The sequence below is a fragment of the Cetorhinus maximus genome, chromosome 12 (assembly GCF_964194155.1).
Source record: "Cetorhinus maximus chromosome 12, sCetMax3.hap1.1, whole genome shotgun sequence".
Taxonomy (NCBI): Eukaryota; Metazoa; Chordata; class Chondrichthyes; order Lamniformes; family Cetorhinidae; genus Cetorhinus; species Cetorhinus maximus.
This window is the reverse complement of record NC_135890.1, coordinates 117,772,553-117,792,461: the sequence shown is the minus strand read 5'-3', so window position 1 is coordinate 117,792,461 and position 19,909 is coordinate 117,772,553. Positions and strand designations below refer to the sequence as shown.

The following is a 19,909-nucleotide window of genomic DNA, read 5'->3' as shown; positions in this document are numbered from 1 at the left end:
GGCTTGAGCTCCAGAACATGCCGGACCCCTAGCCAAGCTGTTCCAGCACAGCTACAACACTAGAAACCCTGGCCAATTACTGCCCCACGAGTCTACTCTTGATCATGAGTAAAGTGGTGGAAGAAGTCACCAACACTGCCATCAAGTGACACTTGCTTAGCAATAACCTGCTCACTGATGCGCAGTTTGGGTTCCGCAGGGCCACTCAGCTTCTAACCACATTACAACCTTGGTTTCAACATGGACAAAAGAGCTGAAGTCCAGAGGTGAGGTGAGATTGACTGCCCTTGACATTAAGACAGCATTTGACCGAGTGTGGTAGCACAGAGCCCTAGCAAAACTGGGGTCAATGGGAATCAGGGGGGGAAAGCTCTCCACTGGTTGGGCTGACAAGTGGCAAGTAACATTCGTGCTACACAAGTGCCAGGCAACGACCATTTCCAACAAGAGAAAATCCAACTGTTATGTTTTAACTATGGGTCGCTTTGCTTGCGAACCGTTTGCATGCTTATCTGTTGGCAGGTGAGTCAATCACAATATACGTCAGGCGCAGAGAGCAATATGAAATGAAGCACATACTATTTATCTAGAAACAACAGGGCATTAACATGATGTGTGCTTCTCCAACCAGACCCTATTCTAGACTAACATTAACCTGGTAGCCAGCGCAACATAGCTATTTAGTCTTAGAGTCAAACGGTCAATCTGCTCACAGTCTCTAAAAGGTGTTTTATACCTTAGATTACCACATTCTTCCCCCTTTATTTGAAAGTATATTTTACATACATTAACTATTTACAAAAATGAACTATTTTCAAATTTAGCCTGTCAGGTGGCTTTTTCAATGCGTCGACCATCATAGTTCTACGATTTGGGATAGTTTATCTGAGCCCTCCCTCTCAGGAGTTATCTGTCCACTAGGCTCCCAGTAGTAACCTGCAAGTTTGCTTCTTCAACTGTCTCAGGCTCAATGGGTTCTGCAGGCACTTGCAAAGCAAGAGGAGTTCCTTCTAACTGTGGTGTATACTTCAACGGAAATGTTTTCACACTCTTTTGGCCCTCATTGCATGCACTTCTGCTGCTGCCCCTCCCCTCCTATTTCAACAATATGAAAGGCAACTGTCAGACAGGTTCTGAGAATTAGGATGTTGGGCAAGGCTAAATGTAACACAAAATGATCAGCCTCCTATTGTGTAAAAAAAAGTTTTGGGGCCTTGTTAGTAATTTTGCTTTCTCTTCCTACGTGTTTTCTTTTGATGGGTTTTCTTCTCTACTGCACGGACTTTAATCTCGGCTTTTTTTTCAACTTCCGTATTGGCCAGACTAGGCTCAGATGTGAGCTCAACTTTAGTGAGCTCATTGGTTGAGTATTCCAGCATTTCCTCATCTGTTAGCTCCTTTGAAAACTCGGATCTCTATTTTTAAGGCTTCTTGGCTTCCGCGTAGCTGTTCTTCCAATTTTAAAAAATAATTATTAGTCATTTCCTGGAGATTGCAGTATTGTTGTGCTTTCTGGGCTAATTGATTCTTCAACCCAGCCAGAGACATGTGGAATTCTTTCTGTTCTTCCTCATACCCTTTTAGTGGTACAAATTGGGATCTGAAGGAATCTTGCAATATGCGAAAGTCGTTCAGCAGGTTTTCTTCTTTTTGCAGGTTACTCAACTCAAACTCTGTCCTGAAACATCAGCTCTACAAGTTCCTTTTGTTGAGTCCTTACATGCTCCTTTTTCCAAACAGCAACATTTCCTGCTTCTGATTGAGATCTCAGTAATCTCTCAAGATTGATCTTTCTTAACCAGTTTCTTCTGAGGAGATTCAGTCCTCTGCCTGCTATCACCATGATGGGCAGATTTGCATAATGGCTTTCGTATTGTACTGGAACCTTGCATATACCTTTCACTTGTATGTTTTCGCCAGTATGTGTCCTTAGTCTGGCATCTGAATTTTCCAGCTTCAGTGAGTGGCCTCTTCCGTTCAGATACTTAAACGCGTGTTCTCCTATGACTGCCGTGAATGCGCCTGTATCCACTTCCATTTCTGTCGACTTCTACTGTCACGTATATTGGCTCTATTTTACCCATTTTTAAATTGTGTAGGGAGTGAATATCTGACTCTGTTTCTTCTGGCTCCTCCATTATGTAAATTTTACGACTTCTGCCTTTTTGTTTGAACTTTGGCCTCAATCTTTACAATATCGCATAATTTGCCCATTGTAATGGCAGTAGAAGCACTCGGTTCTTTTAAATTGTCGTTCCTTTGTAGGCTGTCTGGTTCCAATTCTGCTATTATGAATGCGGTTTTCATCCATTAAGCCATTGCTTTTTGATCATCTGTTAACGGCGGCCGTTTCCCGCCTTTCTGCGGAGCCCTGCACTTCTGCGCCATTTCTAGCTGGTGTCTCCCTCCTGACATGAAGAATGGCGCCATTTTGAGCTCCCTTGATTTCTTCTGAGTCCCTAACCGCACTTTCCATTGCAAGTGCCAACTCCAGGGATTTGCTGAAATCTAAATGTGTCTCAGACTGCAACCTTTTTTGAATCGCTTCATTAATCCCACACTCAAGTCGGTCTCTTAGCATGTCATTAATCGACGTCTCGAACTCTCAGTGCTCTGTCAATTGTTTTAAGGCTGCTACATAACAAGCAGCTGTCTCTCCAGGGACACGACACCTCGAACTGAATTCAAAACGTTGCATCGTTACCGAGAGTTTCAGTTGGAAATGGTCTATCACTAGATTCACCAACTCAAAGCTCTTGAAATCTGGGACCGTGGGTGCCAATAGACTATGAATTAGGCTGTACATTTTACTGCCACATGTCGTCAAGAGGATCGCCTGCCTCTTCTCCACCCCCGATAAGTCTTTGGCCGAAAAGAAAAACCCGAGGCATTCAATATAAATGTGACCAGTCATCGGCGGACTGATCAAACAGTTCGATGCAGCCAAATTGTGGCATATTGGAGGGCGATGGCTTCGATAACTGTGGTGAGGATTTATAATTGTAATGGACTAACAATCAGCCTGCAGGGTGTGGCTGCTTCAGTACAGTTGAGTTTTCGCGGCTTTCCTTGGTGTCGTCGACTGGTGGTGTTTTTCCTCATCGCCAGTTGTTATGTTTGAGCTATGGGTCACTTTGCTCATGAACAGGTTGAACGTTTATCTGTTGGCAGGCGAGTCGATTACAATATACGGCAGACACAGAGGCCAATATGAAATGAAGCACATTCTATTTATTTCCACAAACAACATAGCATTAACATGATGTATGTTTCTCCAGCAAGACCCTACTCTAGACTAACATTAACCTGGCTGCCCACGCTACACAGCTATTAGGTCTTGGAGTCACATGGTCAATCTGCTCACAATCTCTTAAAGGTGTATTACATGTCAGATTACCACACTAACCATCGCCCCATGACATTCAATGGCGTTATCATTGCTGAATCCCCCACTATCAGCATCCTGGGGGGTTACCATTGACCAAAAACTAAACTAGGCCAGCCATTTAAAAACGGTGGCTACAAGAGCAGGTCAGTGGCTAGAAACTCTGCAGTGAGTAATAACCTCCTGACTCCCCAAAGCCTGTTCACCATCTACAAGTCTCAAGTCAGGAGTATGATGGAATACTCTCCACTTGCCTGGATGAGTGCAGCTCCAACAACACTCAAGAAGCTTGACACCGTACAGGACAAAGCAGCCCACTTGATTGGCATCCCTTCCACAAACATTCACTCTCTCCACCACCAACGAATAGTGGCAGCAATGTGTACTATCTGCAAGATGCACTGCAGAAACTCTCAAATGGTCCTTGGGCAGTACCTTCCAAACCCACAACTGCTACCACCTAGAAGGGCAGCAGACACATGGGAACACCACCACCTGGAAGTTTCCCTCCAAGCCACTCACTATCCTGACTTGGAAATATATCGCCGTTCGTTCACTGTCACTAGGTCAAAATCCTGGAACTCCCTCCCTAACAGCACCGTGGGTGTACCAACACCACACGGACTGCAGCGGTTCAAGGCGGCAGCTCACCGTCGCCTTCTCAAGGGCAATTAGAATTGGGCAATAAATACTGGCCGAACCAGTTGTGGCCACATCCCACTAAGTGAATTAAAAAAAACTCTATGGGAATCTAGATGGGATGAGGGTGCGAAGATGTAGTTGAAGTCAAGGATCAGCCATGATTTTCTTGAATGGCAGGGCAGGTTCGAGGGGCATACAGTACTCCTATTTTTTATGTTCTTCTCAGTGGGATTGAATGTGGGGAGAAATAGAAAAAAAATCTGCATCTTTATGTACCTAGAAATTGAAAATATTTTAAATATTAATGTTTTAACATTGCAGCCACCAGTAAAATAGAAACATTAAAAAGGTTGCAGTCGAGTGGACAAATACAGCAATACGCTGGCATGGACAAGTGGGACACTAGTTTCCCAATTTGGTTTTCCATCTCAGCAAGACTAGTTGGAGTTGTGATAAGAGGTAGAAAGAGGATTGTTTGGATGGAAACCCCACTGACATTTCATTGCAGTACTGAGGGAGTGCTACACTGTCAGAAGTGCCGCTATTCTGAGGACATATTAAATCCAAACCCTGACTATCTTCTCAGTTAGACATAAAAGATCCAAGACTATACAAAGAGGAGCAGGAAATTTCTCCTGATGCACTGGCAAGCATTTCAACCAATGTCATTAAAGACATATTATTGCTTGTGGGACCTCGTTTTTCACAAAATAAATGGCACATATCCCTACATTACAACAGTAACTACACTTCAAAAGTTAACTTATATTCATTCATGGGATGTGGAAATTGCTGGCTAGGCCAGCATTTATTGCCCAACCCTAATTGCCCTCGAAAAGGTGGTGGTGGTGGTGTGCTGCCTTCTTGAACCACAACAGTCTAAGTGTTGTAGGAACACCCACATTACAAACACCCTGTTTGATAGGAGTTACAGGATTTTGACCCAGCAACAGTGAAGGAATGGCGATATAGTTCCAAGTTAGGATGCTGTGTGACTTGGAGGGGAGCTTGCAGGTGGGGGTGTTACCATGCATCTGCTGCCCTTATCCTTCTAGCTGGTAGAGAGTCACGGGTTTGGAAGGTACTGTTGAAGGAGCCTTGGTGAGTTGCTGCCGTGCATTGTGTAGATGGTACACACTGCTGCCACTGTGCGTCAGGGGTGGAGGGAATGAATGTTTAAGGTGATGGACGGGGTGCCAATCAAGCAGGCTGCTTTGTCTTGGATGGTGTCAAGCTTCTTAAGTGTTGTTGGAGCTGCACACATCCAGGCAAATGGAGGGTATTCCATCACACTCCTGGCTTGTGCCTTGTAGATGGTGGGCAGGTTTTGGGGAGTCAGGAAATGAGTTATTCTCCAGAGAATTCCCAGCATCTGATCTGCTCTTGTAGCACAGTATTTATATGGCTCGTCCAGTTCAGCATCCGCAAAGTGCTTTAGGATTCAGAGATTGTGAGGGGTGTTATATTAAAACCAAACTTTTCTTGGAACAGATTTTTCTACTTTTCTGTGCTCTTATATTTTTCTTCTTTAAGTTCTTTCTTGAATGTTATAAACCACCAGTGGTAAAGCTCTACAGGATATTTTTGAAACATAATTTATGAAACATACCATCTGACTGATCTGCAAAAAATTAACTGTCTTGGGATACTGACCGATAGCACAACTTAACCTTGAAATCTGATTAACACAGCATCATTAATTTAAAACTAAATGCAACTGCAAATCTGTTTTATAGGTGGATTAATACAGCAATCAATAAGGAAATTTTAAAATTTGAGGTGATATATCTGAGTGATAAATACATGAGAAATGACATTTTTATTGGATTAGACCAGTAATTGTGAAGGTTGCCAATTTTGTCTCTATTCTCCAAAGTCTTTCAATGTCTCTTGTGAGCTCTTCAGAGTCCCACAGTCAGATATTGCTGGAGGGATAGGAACAATGTGTGATCACCAGTCCACAACCTTAATACTTAACAGAACTATCAACAGTGGATAAATTCAAGGTTTGACAATTCCAGTTGTGCCTTGTATACCCAAATGCTGACTTTTTTTCCCCCAAGAGTATAACCACAGTAAAACTGGTGCCTTTTACTGTAACCTGTGAATATTAATATTAGCATTTTTCTCTTGTATCTTCTCATTCTCTTCTCTGGACACAGTCTGCTTGGCTGTAGAAATAAGTGCTTTTTCCTGCTGACCAGTGAAAGCAAGAGAACACTATGGAGACAAGCCTATTCCAGCATCCAGAGGTAAGGAAAGTCATCTATTAAAATTATTGGGCCTATAGAAAAAACATACAAAGCATGAGATTGCAATCTTAAGATAGAAGGCTGCAATCTCACAAGCGAGTCTTCTGCCTAATGCAGGTTTTGATAGATCGAGCACTTCTAAATGACTTAGCTCCTCCACAGTTCCTGGCTGCTTGCCATTGATAAAATACTCTGATCTATCTTGCTAAGGTCTTAAGTAGACAACCTCACACTGAACTCCATCTGCCATAAATAACAGTAGAGGTAGGGCGCTCTGTCACAAATGGCTCACCTCCTCACTTTCCAAAGTATCTTCACCATCAAGCCAAGAGTGTTAATGAAATTCTCACCTGGTTGAGTCTGGTTGCAACGCTACTCATCGAGGCCAGAGCAGTTCACTTTATTGGTGAACCTGTTACTGCACTCAATATTTCCCCTCTCTACCTCTGTTTGTAATGTAGCCAGGGAAGCAGCAGCAACTCACCAAGTTTACTTTGACCACAATTCCTTATCTGCCATCTCCAGTAGAGACAAAGATAATAGCAATAATAACATGAAAACACAATGATCTCTCCAAATCACACACCATTCTAGAGTTGCCACCTCTCGTTCGTTATATTCTAGGAGGTTTTATCTCATGACCTCCCATCTCCAAATATTCTCCCCCACAAATGGTTGCCTAACATGCCATTCTCACAGTGCACCACCTTCTTGAGCCAATTGAAAAGCTAACAACTCTTACATATGACCATACGAGTTATGAGCAGGAGTAGGTCAACTCTTGTTTGATCGGATGATGATCCATTCATTCCAGGTACTCCAGGACATTCTGGGAGGGTTAGCAGCTCTACGCCACCCTGACTTGGGATATGTATCAGTGCATCAAATGGTGCATCAGTGGATCAAATCAGCCCTATATCCTGGAATGCGCCATCTAAAATGATTGTGGGAGCACCATCAGCAAAAAACTGCAGTATTTCAAGGCGGCAGCCCACCAACATCTTCTCAGGGCAACTATAGGACTAATATAAAGGCAATGAAAGCAGCCTTGCTAACATCTCTCACATCCCAAGACCAAGAAAGAAAAGGAACAGCAATCTGTGAAGGAGGGATAAAGGGAGAAGGTGAAGGCATATTCTGCATTCTACTGTAACTGATCAACTTTAAGTGGTAATTTTTCTTCAACAATGTGACTGTTTTCATGGCCAATTTGCATTCCTCACATAGTCCCATCTTGCAAAATAAATTTCTGATTCCCCAGATCCTTCATTCCTAACGTGTTTAACTTCTACAAACAGGAACTGAACAGCTCTTTGTAGAAGCCCCCAAACTTCCATAGGATGTAGGAGGGAAATGAGCTGGAGGGATTCCTCCCGATTTCTTGCTTATAATGTTGGTGGGAGATCAGCAGGATCCTCTAGAAAACAGCTAGAAATGACCATTTACTTTGTTTCTCTGTGACCTCTGCTGATCTTACAGCAAAGTTGTGGTGAAAATGTGATTATTTCTTCAGAAATTCAGGATTCTAATCCTCAACAAAATGATTCCACCAATGATTTCAACCAAAATCTTCGTGGGAACAGAACTCCAGCAATAAAATGATCGGCACAAATTAGCTCATCTCAAGGTGAGAAATAATGATGCCTGGTGTGGGAAATTCAAAATTCACCCTGGAGGTTGGAGTTAGGGCATAGTGTTAGCACCAAGAAGCAGGAACTTTATTCTGCATTTCATTATGCTAAATCTGGATTAGGAGTGCTTGATGCTACACTAGCTGCCTGAAGCATAATAAACATTCATTATGTTGCATTTCCCAGCACCAAATCTCTGACTTTCCTAACCAAAACAAGCAGCAAGTTGAAGTCCCAGTACATTGTGACATAAAGTACATTTACATTTCAACTGCAGTGTTGATATGAAGCAGTTTCATTTCATATCAACATTACAATGTAAAAGCAGCTTGAATCTGGAGTCAGGATCTGACCAACACTGCAACAAGGCAGGCTACAGCTGTCCTGGTGGCAGTCTCATTCCCTTTTGCTTCAGTCAGTTTGGGAAGATGCTAAATCTACAATATAAATGCACCCTTAGTGGTCAAAGGTACCTTCTTGGCTATGGTCCTCCATATCATGAATTTTGAACACTAAGGAGATGTCAAGAATTTTAATAGACAAAGGGAGAAAATAATTAAAATCAGATGGCAAAGTCGCCTAGCTGATTTTTTTTGGTGTCTCCCAACAGGCAACTTCATAGCAACATATGAACAGGTCACTTAGTCATGTCCTTTGCCTGCAGATGGTGTTCGCTATGTGAAAATACAAGAAAAAGAGGAAAAAATACCTTTAAAAACAAATGGGGAATCTCATTAAAAGCATAAAACTGCGGATGCTGGAAATCCAAAACAAAAACAAAAATACCTGGAATACGCAGACTGGGTGACCGCTTTGCAGAACACCTTCGGTCTGTCCGCAAGCATTACCCAGACCTCCCTGTCGTTTGCCATTTCAACACTCCACCCTGCTCCCATGCCCACATGTCCGTCCTTGGCCTGCTGCATTGTTCCAGTGAAGTTCAATGCAAACTGCAGGAACAGCACCTCATCTTCCGACTAGGCACTTTACAGCCTTCTGGACTGAATATTGAGTTCAACAATTTTAAATCATGAACTCTCTCCTCCATCCCCACCTCCTTTCCGATCCGCTCCCTCTTAGCAGTTAATCAATGGTAAAATATCAAAGTAAATTTGATGCTTGTCAAGTGATCTGCCTAGCATTGAAAACTGCTGTGCGTGAGAGAGAATTTGCAGGAAATTTGGACTTCCCTGTAAGTTTCCATCTGCTTTTTCCAGCCCATTATTGCAAAGTACTGTTCCTACTAATACATGTATATTAAAAGGATCAGGATACAAGTAGGCAAACAGGGGGGATCTCAATTTCTGCCTGAAGTGGCTGCCAAGTTAGCTGTATAACTGCGCCACCTGTCCAAAGCCAATATTGGAAGGCTCTAAACCATTCTTGGGTTTGGGATCCCTTTTGAACACCACTGGCAATCTGTCACCTGTTGCAGCTCACTGTGACACAAGATACAAGATGGCTGTACATGTAGAACCATAGGAAAGTTAAGAGGCCATTCAGCCTATTGTGTCTGTGCCAGCCATAAAGAGAAAAAAGAAACTAGCTGTTCATTTTAGTCCCACTTTCCAGCAGCTGGCCCGTAGCCTTGCAGGTTACAGCACTTCAGATGCAGATTTGGGTACTTTTTAAATGAGTTGAGCGTTTCAGCCTCAAACACCAACTTAAGCAGTGAATTCCAGATGCCCACCATCCCCTGGGTGAAAAGGTTTTTCCTCATGTCCGTTCTAATTCTTCTATCAATTGCCTTAAATCTATGGCCCTGGCAATTGACCCCAGCTAGGGGAAACAAGCCTTTCCCTGTCTATCCTATCTAGGTCCCTCATAATTTTGTATACCTCAATTAGATTGCCCCTTAGCCTCCTCTATTCTAGGGAAAACAACCCTAGCCTATCCAATCTTTCCCCACAGCAGCAATTTTCAAGCCCTGGCAACATTCTTGTAAATCTCCTCTCTCCAGGGCAATTATGTCCTTTCTGTAATGTGGTAACCAGAACTGTGTACAAAATTCCAGCTGTGGCCTAACCAGCGTTTGTACAGTTCAATCATGACATCCCTGCTTTTGTATTCAATACCTTGCCCAATTAAGGAAAGCATTCCATATGCTTTCTTGACCACCTTGTTCACCTGTCCTGCCACCTTCAAGGACCTGTGGACATGCACACCAAGGTCTCTCACTTCCTCAACCCCTCTCAATAACTTCTTATTTATTATGTATTCGCTTGCTTTGCCTGCCCTCTCCAAATGCATTACCTCGCACTTTTCTGGATTGAATTCCATTTGCCACTTCTCTACCCACTCAACCAAACCATTGATATCATTCTGGAATCAACAGCTATCCTCTTCACTATCAACTACACGGTCAATTTTTGTGTCATCTGCAAATTTCCCAATCAACTTCCCACACGGAAGTCTAAACCATTAATATATGCAACAAGCAGCAACGGCCCCAACACTGAGCCCTGTGTAACACCACTGGAAACTTAGTTCACAAAAACATCCAACCACTAACCTTTGCTTCCTGCTGCTAAGCCAATTTTGAATCCAACTTGCCACGTTCCCCTGTATCCCATGAGCTCTCAGCTTCCTGACCAGTCTGCCATGTGGGACCTTGTCAAATGCCTTACTGAAATCCATGTAGACAACATCCATTGCACTACCCTCATCAATCCTCCTTGTTACTTCCTCAAAAAATTCTATTAACTTAGTAAGGCACAATCTTCCGCCAACAAAACCATGCTGGCTATCCCTGATCAATCCATGCCCTTCTAAGTGAAAGTTTATTCTGTCTCAGAATTGTTTTCCAATAATTTGCCCACCACCGAAGTCAGGCTGACTGACCTATAATTTTTTGGCCCATCCCTCACACCTTTTTTAAACAATGGTACAATGTTTGTGGATCTCCAATCCTCTGGGACCTCACCTGTATCTAATGAGGATTGGAAAATGATCCTCAGGGCATCTGCTATTTCCTCCCTGGCTTCCTTCAACAGCCTGGGATATAATCCATCTGGCCCTGGTGATTTATCCACCTTCAAGGGTGCCAGTACCTCCAGTACTTCCTCTCTCACTATGCTTAGTCCCTCCAGTACTTCCTCTCTCACTATGCTTATTGTATCTAATATTTCACCTCCTCTTGAACTAGAATGTCTGCATCATCCCTCTCCTTAGTGAAGACAGAGACAAAGTACTCATTGAGAACCCTGCCCACATCTTCTGCATCAACCCACAAGTTACATATACATCTCTGATAGGTCCTATTTTTTCCTTAGTTATGCTCTTGCTCTTAATGTATTGGTAAAACATTTTAGGATTTTCTTTGGCTTTTCATTGATATAATACTAAAGAATTATGTCAATCTGAGTATTTCATCCCATTCACTAAAATAGGAATCAATTGTATTAGGTGTCCTGATAGCACCTCCTTACAGATTGGCCAGGACTCACATGCTTCCTTTTCATCAGCATCATGTACTGAATTAGACGATTAAGATGACCTATGCAAACCTCCAGCAGCATCACCAGGGCCCGGCACACATTGTTCCTCACTTCCGAATCATCATCTGGTGTAAACAGGTGCTCAATGAAGGTACTAACATTGTTCATCAGTGCCTGGGCCTGCCGATGATGAAATGATTCACATAAGCAATTGCATGGGACCTGATTTTAGGACTACAGTGTTCGAAAAACTGCAGGAACTTGGGAATCATAATGTTGAGAGGTCTATTCAGAGCATCACTATCCAGCATCTCCGATGAATCCTCACGAATCTTCTGCAAAGCTCCAAAGGCTCCCTCACAAGTGTTGTAATCCTCAGAATTGAGCAGGTTACAGAGTTGTGTACAGAGTACCTGCCAATATTTTTTGTATCCTCTCTTTTCTTTCCTAACTTCCACTTTTATTTCACCCCTGTACTTTCTACTCATCTAGGCTTTCTACAGTATTAAGTCTTTTGTGACTGGTATAAGCTTTCTTTTTCTGCTTTATCTTGGCCTGTATGCTTCTGGATAACCAGGGGGCTCTAGTTTTGGCAGTACCACCATTTTTCTTTGTGGGGACAAGTCAACACTGTGCTTGTAGAATCTCACCTTTGAATGCCTCCCACAGATTTGACAGTTTTTCCTTCTAATAGCGGTATCCAGTCCACTCTTGCCAGCTCACCTCTCAGCTTTGTAAAATTTGTCTTCCCCCAATTTAGAACTTTTACTCCTGTTCTATCTTTGTCCATTTCCATAATGATGCTAAATCTAACTATATTATGGCCACTATCTCCAAAATGGTCTCCAGTGCTACTTCGGCCACTTGCCCAGCTTCAATTCCTAAGACTAAACCTAGAATTCTGCCTCTTCTCTTTGGGCTTGTTACATACTGGCTAAAAAAGTTCTCTTGAATGCATTTCAAGAATTTAGCGCCCTCTGTGCTCTTCACACGGTTTGTAACCCAATTCATATTAGGGTAGTTGAAGTCCCCAACGATTACTGCCCTATTGTTTTGGCACTCAGAAATTTGCCTACATATTTGCTCTTCTATCTCCCTCTTACTATTTGGGGGTCTATAGTACACTTCTAGCAGTGTGGCTGTCCCTTCTTTATTTCTGAACACAACCCATGCTTCATTTAGTGTATCATCCCTCCTCACAGATGTAATTGATTGTTTAATCAATAATGCACACCCCTACCCTATCCTGCCTGAAAAGTCTATATCCAGGGATGTTGAGCTGCCATTTTTGCCTCTTCTTAAGCTTATTCCATTATAGCGATGATATCATGCTGCCATGTATCTGTGTCCTCAACTCATTGGCTTTATTTACTCTGCCCCTTGCTTTTAACACTGCCAAATTCCTGTGCTGTACACTTTTTAACCTGTGCTGCTTCTGTCTTTCATAGTCACTCACTAATTCTCCATCTTCAGTTCGCTGCTCTGAATTTGCCTTCAGGTTTCCATCCCCTTGCCAATCTAGTTTAACCCCCCCCACCCTGCCAACAGCACTAGCAAATCACCCTGCAAGGATATTCATCCCAGTCCTGTTCAGGCGTGGACCATCCGGCTTGTACATGTCCCATCTTCTCCAGAACCAGTCCCAATACCTCAGAAATCTGATGCCCTCCTTCCTACACCAGCTTTCTAGCCACGTGTTTATTTGCTCAATTCTCCTATTTCTACACTAGCTTGCCATGGGACTGGGAGTAATCCTGGGATCACTGCTTTAGAGGTCCTACTTTTCAATCTCCTTCCTAGCTCCCTAAAGTCTGCTTTCAGACATGCTGGTCCCTGGCACCAGGGAGGTGCCATAATCCATCACATCCCTGACCTTGGCACCAGGGAGGAAACATATCATCCTGGAGTCACGTATATGGCCCTAGAAATGCCTGTCTGTTCCCCATACTAATGAATCCCCTATTACTACTGCTATTCCCCATTTTTTTCTCCCGCCCTGTACAGCTGAGCTGCCTGTGGTGCCACAAACTTGGCTCTGACTGCACTCCTCCGAGGAACCAATGCCCTCACTGGTATCCAAAACAGAAAATTGATTGGTGAGCGGGACCCCAGGGGACTCCTGCACTACTGATCTAATTTTCTTGAACTGCCTGGCGGTCACCCATTCCCTTTCTACCTCCTAGCTTCTAAGCTGCAGTGAACCACCTCTCTGAACATGCTATCCATATAGCTCTCAGCCTCGCGGATGCACCACAGTTACTCCAGCTGCCACTTGAGCTCTGAAACCCGTGACACTAACTGCACATGCGGTCATTAAGGACACTGGTAGCGTCCACAACTTCCCACATATTACAGGACATGCATTCCACACAGTCAAGCTGCCCTGGCATGGCTTCAATTTACTTCCCTTGCATTAACTTTATTTTACTTATGCAACTTTATTTTACCTGGCCTTGACTTAACTCCCCCTTGACCAAGAATCAAGGTTGTTGACAACGTTTATCACTTCCTTCGGTCGCTTTTGTTTCAGTCAGCTTTCCTTTGGCATATCCTCTGTGTCAGAAATCTTTCAATGCACTACGTCCTACATCCTCAAAGACAGAGAAGGAATTATTTGCCACATGGACGACCTGCTCATCCATGGTGCTACCGAAGAAGGGCATGATCATAGAGTCTGGAAGTTTTAAAAGTGCTTGAACAAGCAAGCTCACTCTGAATCAAAACTGAGAGTTTGTGAAAATCACTACCAAATCTTTAGGCCATATTATCACCAAAAAGACATTACAGCAGACCCCTAGAAGACCAAGGTAATTAAAGCATTTCCACAACCAAGTGTGTTGCTGACATACAAAGATTTTTAGGCATAGTCAGCCAGGTGGGGAAATTCATCCCAATTCTGTCTGCCATCAACAAACCTTCAAAAAACCTGCTGAGAACAGGTCAGCAGTGGTACTGGGGAGTTGAGCAGAACAATGCCTTTAACAGGATCAAAGAGCTCCTCAGCTCTTCAGAAATGTTTGCACAGTATAACCCAAAACTGTTGACAATAGTGGCAGCTGATGCATCATCGATGGGGCTTGGAGCCGTTTTTCTACAGTTCCATGAAGCTGACAGGAAAATAAAAACCAGTTTATTATACCTCTAGGTCTCTGACAGGTACTGAAAAATGTTCCGCAATGATTGAAAAGGTGGTGACATGGGCCTGTGAAAAATTTTCAGAATACTTAATTCGCTGACAACTTAAAAAGGACCATTAACCTCTGGTCACTCTCCTGAACTCAATGTTTTTGGCTAAGACTCATGCGCTTTGACTCTACAACAGAGTATGTGCCAGGGAAACGTCAGATAACTGCCGACACACTGTCGAGAGCTACAGTTGACCAGGCTACACGATGAGACTTACTGCTCAGCTCAGAGGTGGAAGCATATACTGCAGTAATAAGTACCCTACTCTGCAGGCAAACTCAGCAAAATTAGGGAAGCCCAGTTGAAGGGCACGGAATGCAGTCAGTCAGAACATACTGTAAGACAGTTGGCCTGAATATGTCCCAAGCAATCAGGTATAAAGACAATACCGTGAACAACAAAAACATATTACAATTGACGACTTTTTAGTCTTTGATTACAGGCTAGTGATCTTGAGAGCAATGCGAGAAGACATTCTCTAAAGTCTTCATGGTAATCATTTGGGCATTACCAAATGCAGAGCACAGGCACAACAATCAATATGGGTGGCCAGAAAATTTGAAAGCCATTGAAGAAGTTATTATGCCAAACTTGTTCCATCAACAGTTAAGAACTAAGAGAACCTTTACTATCATCGACATTTCTGTCCAGACCTCGGCAAAGGCTAGGAAAGAATCTCTGACTTCAGAGGAAGAATCTACCTCATGGTCACTGATTATTACTCTCGCTGGTTGGAAATCAGCAGACTCCATACCGTAACCGTACAAGCTGTAGTAAAGCTTTGAAATGCATTTACTCTATTCACGGTATTCCGGACGAGAGTGTCTCGGACAATGGTCCACAGTTTCTGAATGAACATTTCTGACTGAACAATTCAGAATGAACAATTCACAGCGGAATATGGATTTCACCATGTGACTAGTTTGCCACACCATCCGCAGGCTGATGGAGAAGCAGAGAGAGGTGTAAAAACTATCAAAATGTTGATGAAAAAGAACAATGACCTAGACTTAGCCTTACTCAATTATAGGGTACGCCATTATGAAACAGTTTTTTGCCAACAGAGCTATTGATGGGGAGAAGGCAATAGACTCAACTTCCTTCATTGCAAAATAACCTCAGACCCAACATCACCATACCAAGATCATGACAGAGTAAGGTGTCACATGCAAACACACAAAGAGAAACAGTCTAGCTGGTACAATCGCCGGCATAGAGCAAAAACACTATCCAAATTTGTACCTGGGCAAAAGGTTGGGATAAGAGACTGTCAGGTGAAAGGTACAAACATAGAGTAAACTCAGCAGCAGTGATCATGCTTCATAAAAACATGACTTGAGGTTCTTTGAAGAAACAGGCTCTGATATTCTTGGAAGCCGTAAGGAGACAATTATTCCAGTGTTACCATGATGGGAATGACGAGATGGACTCTACAACAAATACCTCAAGAAGTGATGCTCGAGTCCAGGAAACGAGCGTAGACCAGAACCCTCAACCAAGAATACTCAAGATGAGATCAGGGAGAGTAGTAAAGCACCAGACAGGCTCAATCTGTGATGTTACAACTTTGGGCAGCGGCGGGGGTGGGGGGGGGGGGGCAATGGTAGGAACATAAATGGTTTTACATGGGAACACCACCACCACCTCCAAGCCATTCACCATCCTGACTTGGAACTATATCGCCGTTCTTTCACTGTCGCTGGATCAAAATCCTGGAACTCCCTCCCTGACAACACTGTGGGTATACCAACACCACAGGGACTGCAGTGGTTCAAGGAGGCAGCTCAAGGGCAGTTGGAGACGGGCAACAAATGCTGGCCTTGCCAGCAATGCCCATATCCCGTAAATGAATAAATTTTAAAAAACGTAATATTTCTTAGTTGCTCACTTGTTCTCGTGAGCATTTCATTCATTTTTTGATCATTCATGATTAGTTTCCTCTTGGTTTTTACTGTTTTGTTCTTGTCCAGGCTAGATTCTTTCTCAGCATGTAGCTTTGGGTAGGATTTTCTCAGGAGTTTTGGGACTTTATTTTCAGGACCAAATAAGGATCCCGTGCCCACACTTGCCGGGTGCCAGAGCAGGAGAGCTATTTTCGCAGAGGCAGCCTCATCATGGATTGCCTCAGTATTTGCTGTCCTAATAAGGCATGCAGTCTTCCAATGCTGCCAACTCAATCACAGGACCGGCAATTCTCAAGCGGGATAAGCAGGTGCTGTTGAGGCAGGTAGGAGAGCATGAGAGTGCACGAAAATGGAGGTACCATCGCAGCCATCAAATTACTTAAGTGCTCCAAGGCCCTCCGATCAGAGGGGAAAGCTGCCCGCTTCAATGGGAGGGGCTGCAGAGGCATCCTTTGATGCCCACAGCCCCCCTCTTTCAGGCATTTCAGGCTGTCACCCCAGCCACCCCCACACAAAATCCTGCTGGAGAGAGGCTACTTACATGGAGCTGGTGGGCTCCCTACGCAGTGGAAGGGGGTTTGCGAGGAAGGGTGGCAGTTGGGGGTTACTTCCTGCTGTTAAGATGCTGACAGGCTATCTAAATTGACCCTGAGGGTCTTAATTATTTAAATAGACTGACCGTCACCTCACTATGGGCAGCCAACCTGCATTCATGCCTACTCCAGAAATGCACTGGATACTGCCTTGTTGCAACTCCCTGCTATTTTCCCGATGCTACTCCCACCCCGCAAGCCTGCCACACTAGGCTGGGAAAATTCTGCCTGTTAATTCTCTCTCTATCCACAGATGCTGGGTATTTCCAGAATTTTGTGTTTTTATTTCAGATTTCCAGCATCCACAGTATTTTACTTTTGTTTCTATTCTTTCTCGATGTTATGGCAGGCAGATGGTAGATGCCAAGCTGCCCAAATCCCGGAAGGAAACTTGAAGCAGCTGCCACAACTCTTTTTGCAATTTGTACTTGTCTTGAGATGCGGGTTTTGAATTCAGTAAAAAGGCCACCGAGTCTTAAAGGTTTCTTACAAAACTAAATTAAACATTTATTAATAGAAGAAATTATTTTAAGTACATACATAGATCTACAAATTACTACCATGATAACTTCTAAATCCTGTAATTAATCTAAACCCCAGTTATACCACCGTTAAGGCAACAGTGAGGGACATACGTTTCTAAAAGACCCAGGCAGAGTAACACACAATGCCCTGAATGGTCAAATTCAAAGTGAGTTTTTCCCAGTTCCTTGTAGACAGCAGCTTAAGACTTACATGCTGGAGGTTTTTCACACTTGTTAGATCTTAGAATGCCTGCTTTTACACACAGCCTTCTCTCCTTAATAGATATTTTCCTCTTTGAATGCAAATTCCCATTGTTTCACAATGTCTTTGGACTTTTACCTCTCTAATAATAAAATCTATCATAGTACCAAAATAAACACACTGGCCTGAATTTTACCTTCGGCACGCGGGCGCGCATCCAACACACCAGAACATAATATGACGCACAATGGCATCGGGCCCGACATTGTGCACTTGCGCGATATTTCATCTGGTGGGCGCGCAGCCGACTCCTGCGTGTGCCCGCCGAAAATTGAAAGGCCTATCAAGGCCATTAAGGACCTAATTAACTTGAAATTTACACTGCCCATCCAACCTAACAGTTTGCAGGCAGGCGAAAAGGCCAAGTGGCCTTTAAATTTTTTTGGAAACCTCATCCATGAGCAGGATGAGGTTTCCTAAAGCTAATAATAATGAGATAAAAGCTTTATTTTGGAAATAAAAACATGTCCCATCTCATGTGACACAGTCACATCAGAGGGCATGTTTCATTGAATTTTTAAAGTCTTTATTTTTTTTAAAAAAGTGTTTCAATCTCCTGGAGGCAGCTCCGTGCCTCAGGGGGCTTGAAGCGCTCTTTCTCGCGCATGTGCATGCGTGAACTGCGCATGAGACCGACTCTCTCTCTTCCCCCAGGCAGCGGTCAGCACCACCGCTTGCGATCCATGCAGGGCGGGCCTTAATTGGCCTGCCCGCGTGAAATCATGGTGCGGAGCTGATCATGGGCGGTGGTTAGCTCCCCGACCGCCCCTACCCGCTCATGCCGAGCTCACCCAACGCGGGAAAAATTCAGGCCACTGTTTCTTAACTTCGCCTGGCTAGGTGAAACATTTCACTCCCTCTTTTGAATTTAATCTAGTCTGGTTTATTTAAAAATGCCAAATTCCTTTTGTACTTATGTTTGCCTACTTAACATTTCAAACCTAGCTTATCTTCTATGACCTCAAAGCCTTCAAACCAGCTGTCTTCAGTTCAGTTAAGTCCCACACACACCCCCACAGACATAGACCCCACTATTATTCTACTTTACAATAAGTTACAATAACACTATGAAAACTATATCTTTCTGACACTCGAAATGTTGTTCTTTTACCTTTCAGAATGAGTCCATGTGCTACTCAACCCTTAAAAGCACAGAGAAGTTATTTTCAAAACCAATTAACACTTCCTCCTGTGTTCTGACAGCTGTTGCTTGGTCACCAAAGCCTTTCGCTCTGCTTACTGCTGTCTGCTCTTCAGTGTTTTGATCTGGACTTTGGTCAGGCTTGTCCGTCAACACTCTTCTGCACTCCTTGACAGTTTAAATCATGACAATTGCAAGATCACCCAATTCAGGCCAATGATGCAATATTTGACGACAATTATAGATGACACGAGTTACCACTGAGGTAAAAATTAACTACCATAAAAACTGGCAGCAAATATATATACATAGAGACATGTGGATGTTAATTAATGTAAGGCACATAATAAAACACAGTGATGATTTTTAATTGAAGGGACTGATAAGGAATTAAAGATTCACCTTCTTTCCCCCTCACCATATAAACAGCTACATGTTGGTGCTATTGCAATACAATCATGGCCAGCAGCAGTTTTAAAGCATGCAATCTTTTATATTTTTACTACCATAACACATTAATGCCCATTTGAAACAGCAGTCGGATCACCTGGTTCTAAGTTGCTGTCTCTTCTGTTCTTCAGTTGCCAGAAAATTCATGAGAACAGCATAGATTGACTTGGTTTCTGAATTTTTCTGCCTTATTATGAGGAAGAACATCACATTATAAGTATACTAGTACAAATCTCAAACATAGGAGCATTCAGCTCCTCTATTGTTCTCGCGTACAGTTAGATGATATGAGATATCATCTTAAAGCCTGTTCAGTATCTACAACTGAAGCCAGGAGTAGAATGAATACTCACTGCAGTAACACACCAGAAGCACAACACCAAGAGCAGTCCACTTGATCAGAGGTCCTACCACTGGACTCAATATCCATCCCTGGCAGCAACCAACATTATTTCAACAGCACCTCTCAAACTTCACAGATTCTACAGCTGAGAAGGACAAG

General features: G+C 43.3%; 1 protein-coding gene across 4 annotated transcripts in view; it reads right to left on the bottom strand.

Moving 5' to 3' along the window:
* The window catches only part of tango2 (transport and golgi organization 2 homolog (Drosophila)), a 197,121-nt gene that overhangs the window by 124,012 nt on the left and 53,200 nt on the right, over positions 1 to 19,909 (bottom strand). Inside the window, exon 1 of one of the 4 annotated variants that reach the window (XM_078554500.1) lies at positions 18,928 to 19,081. The exons of 2 other annotated variants lie outside the window; for them this stretch is intronic. The gene's annotated coding sequence lies outside the window, so the exon portion shown is untranslated. Of the gene's footprint in view, positions 1 to 13,794; positions 13,916 to 18,927; positions 19,082 to 19,909 lie in introns of those variants that run through there. One more of the 4 variants, XM_078554501.1, reaches the window with a different exon arrangement.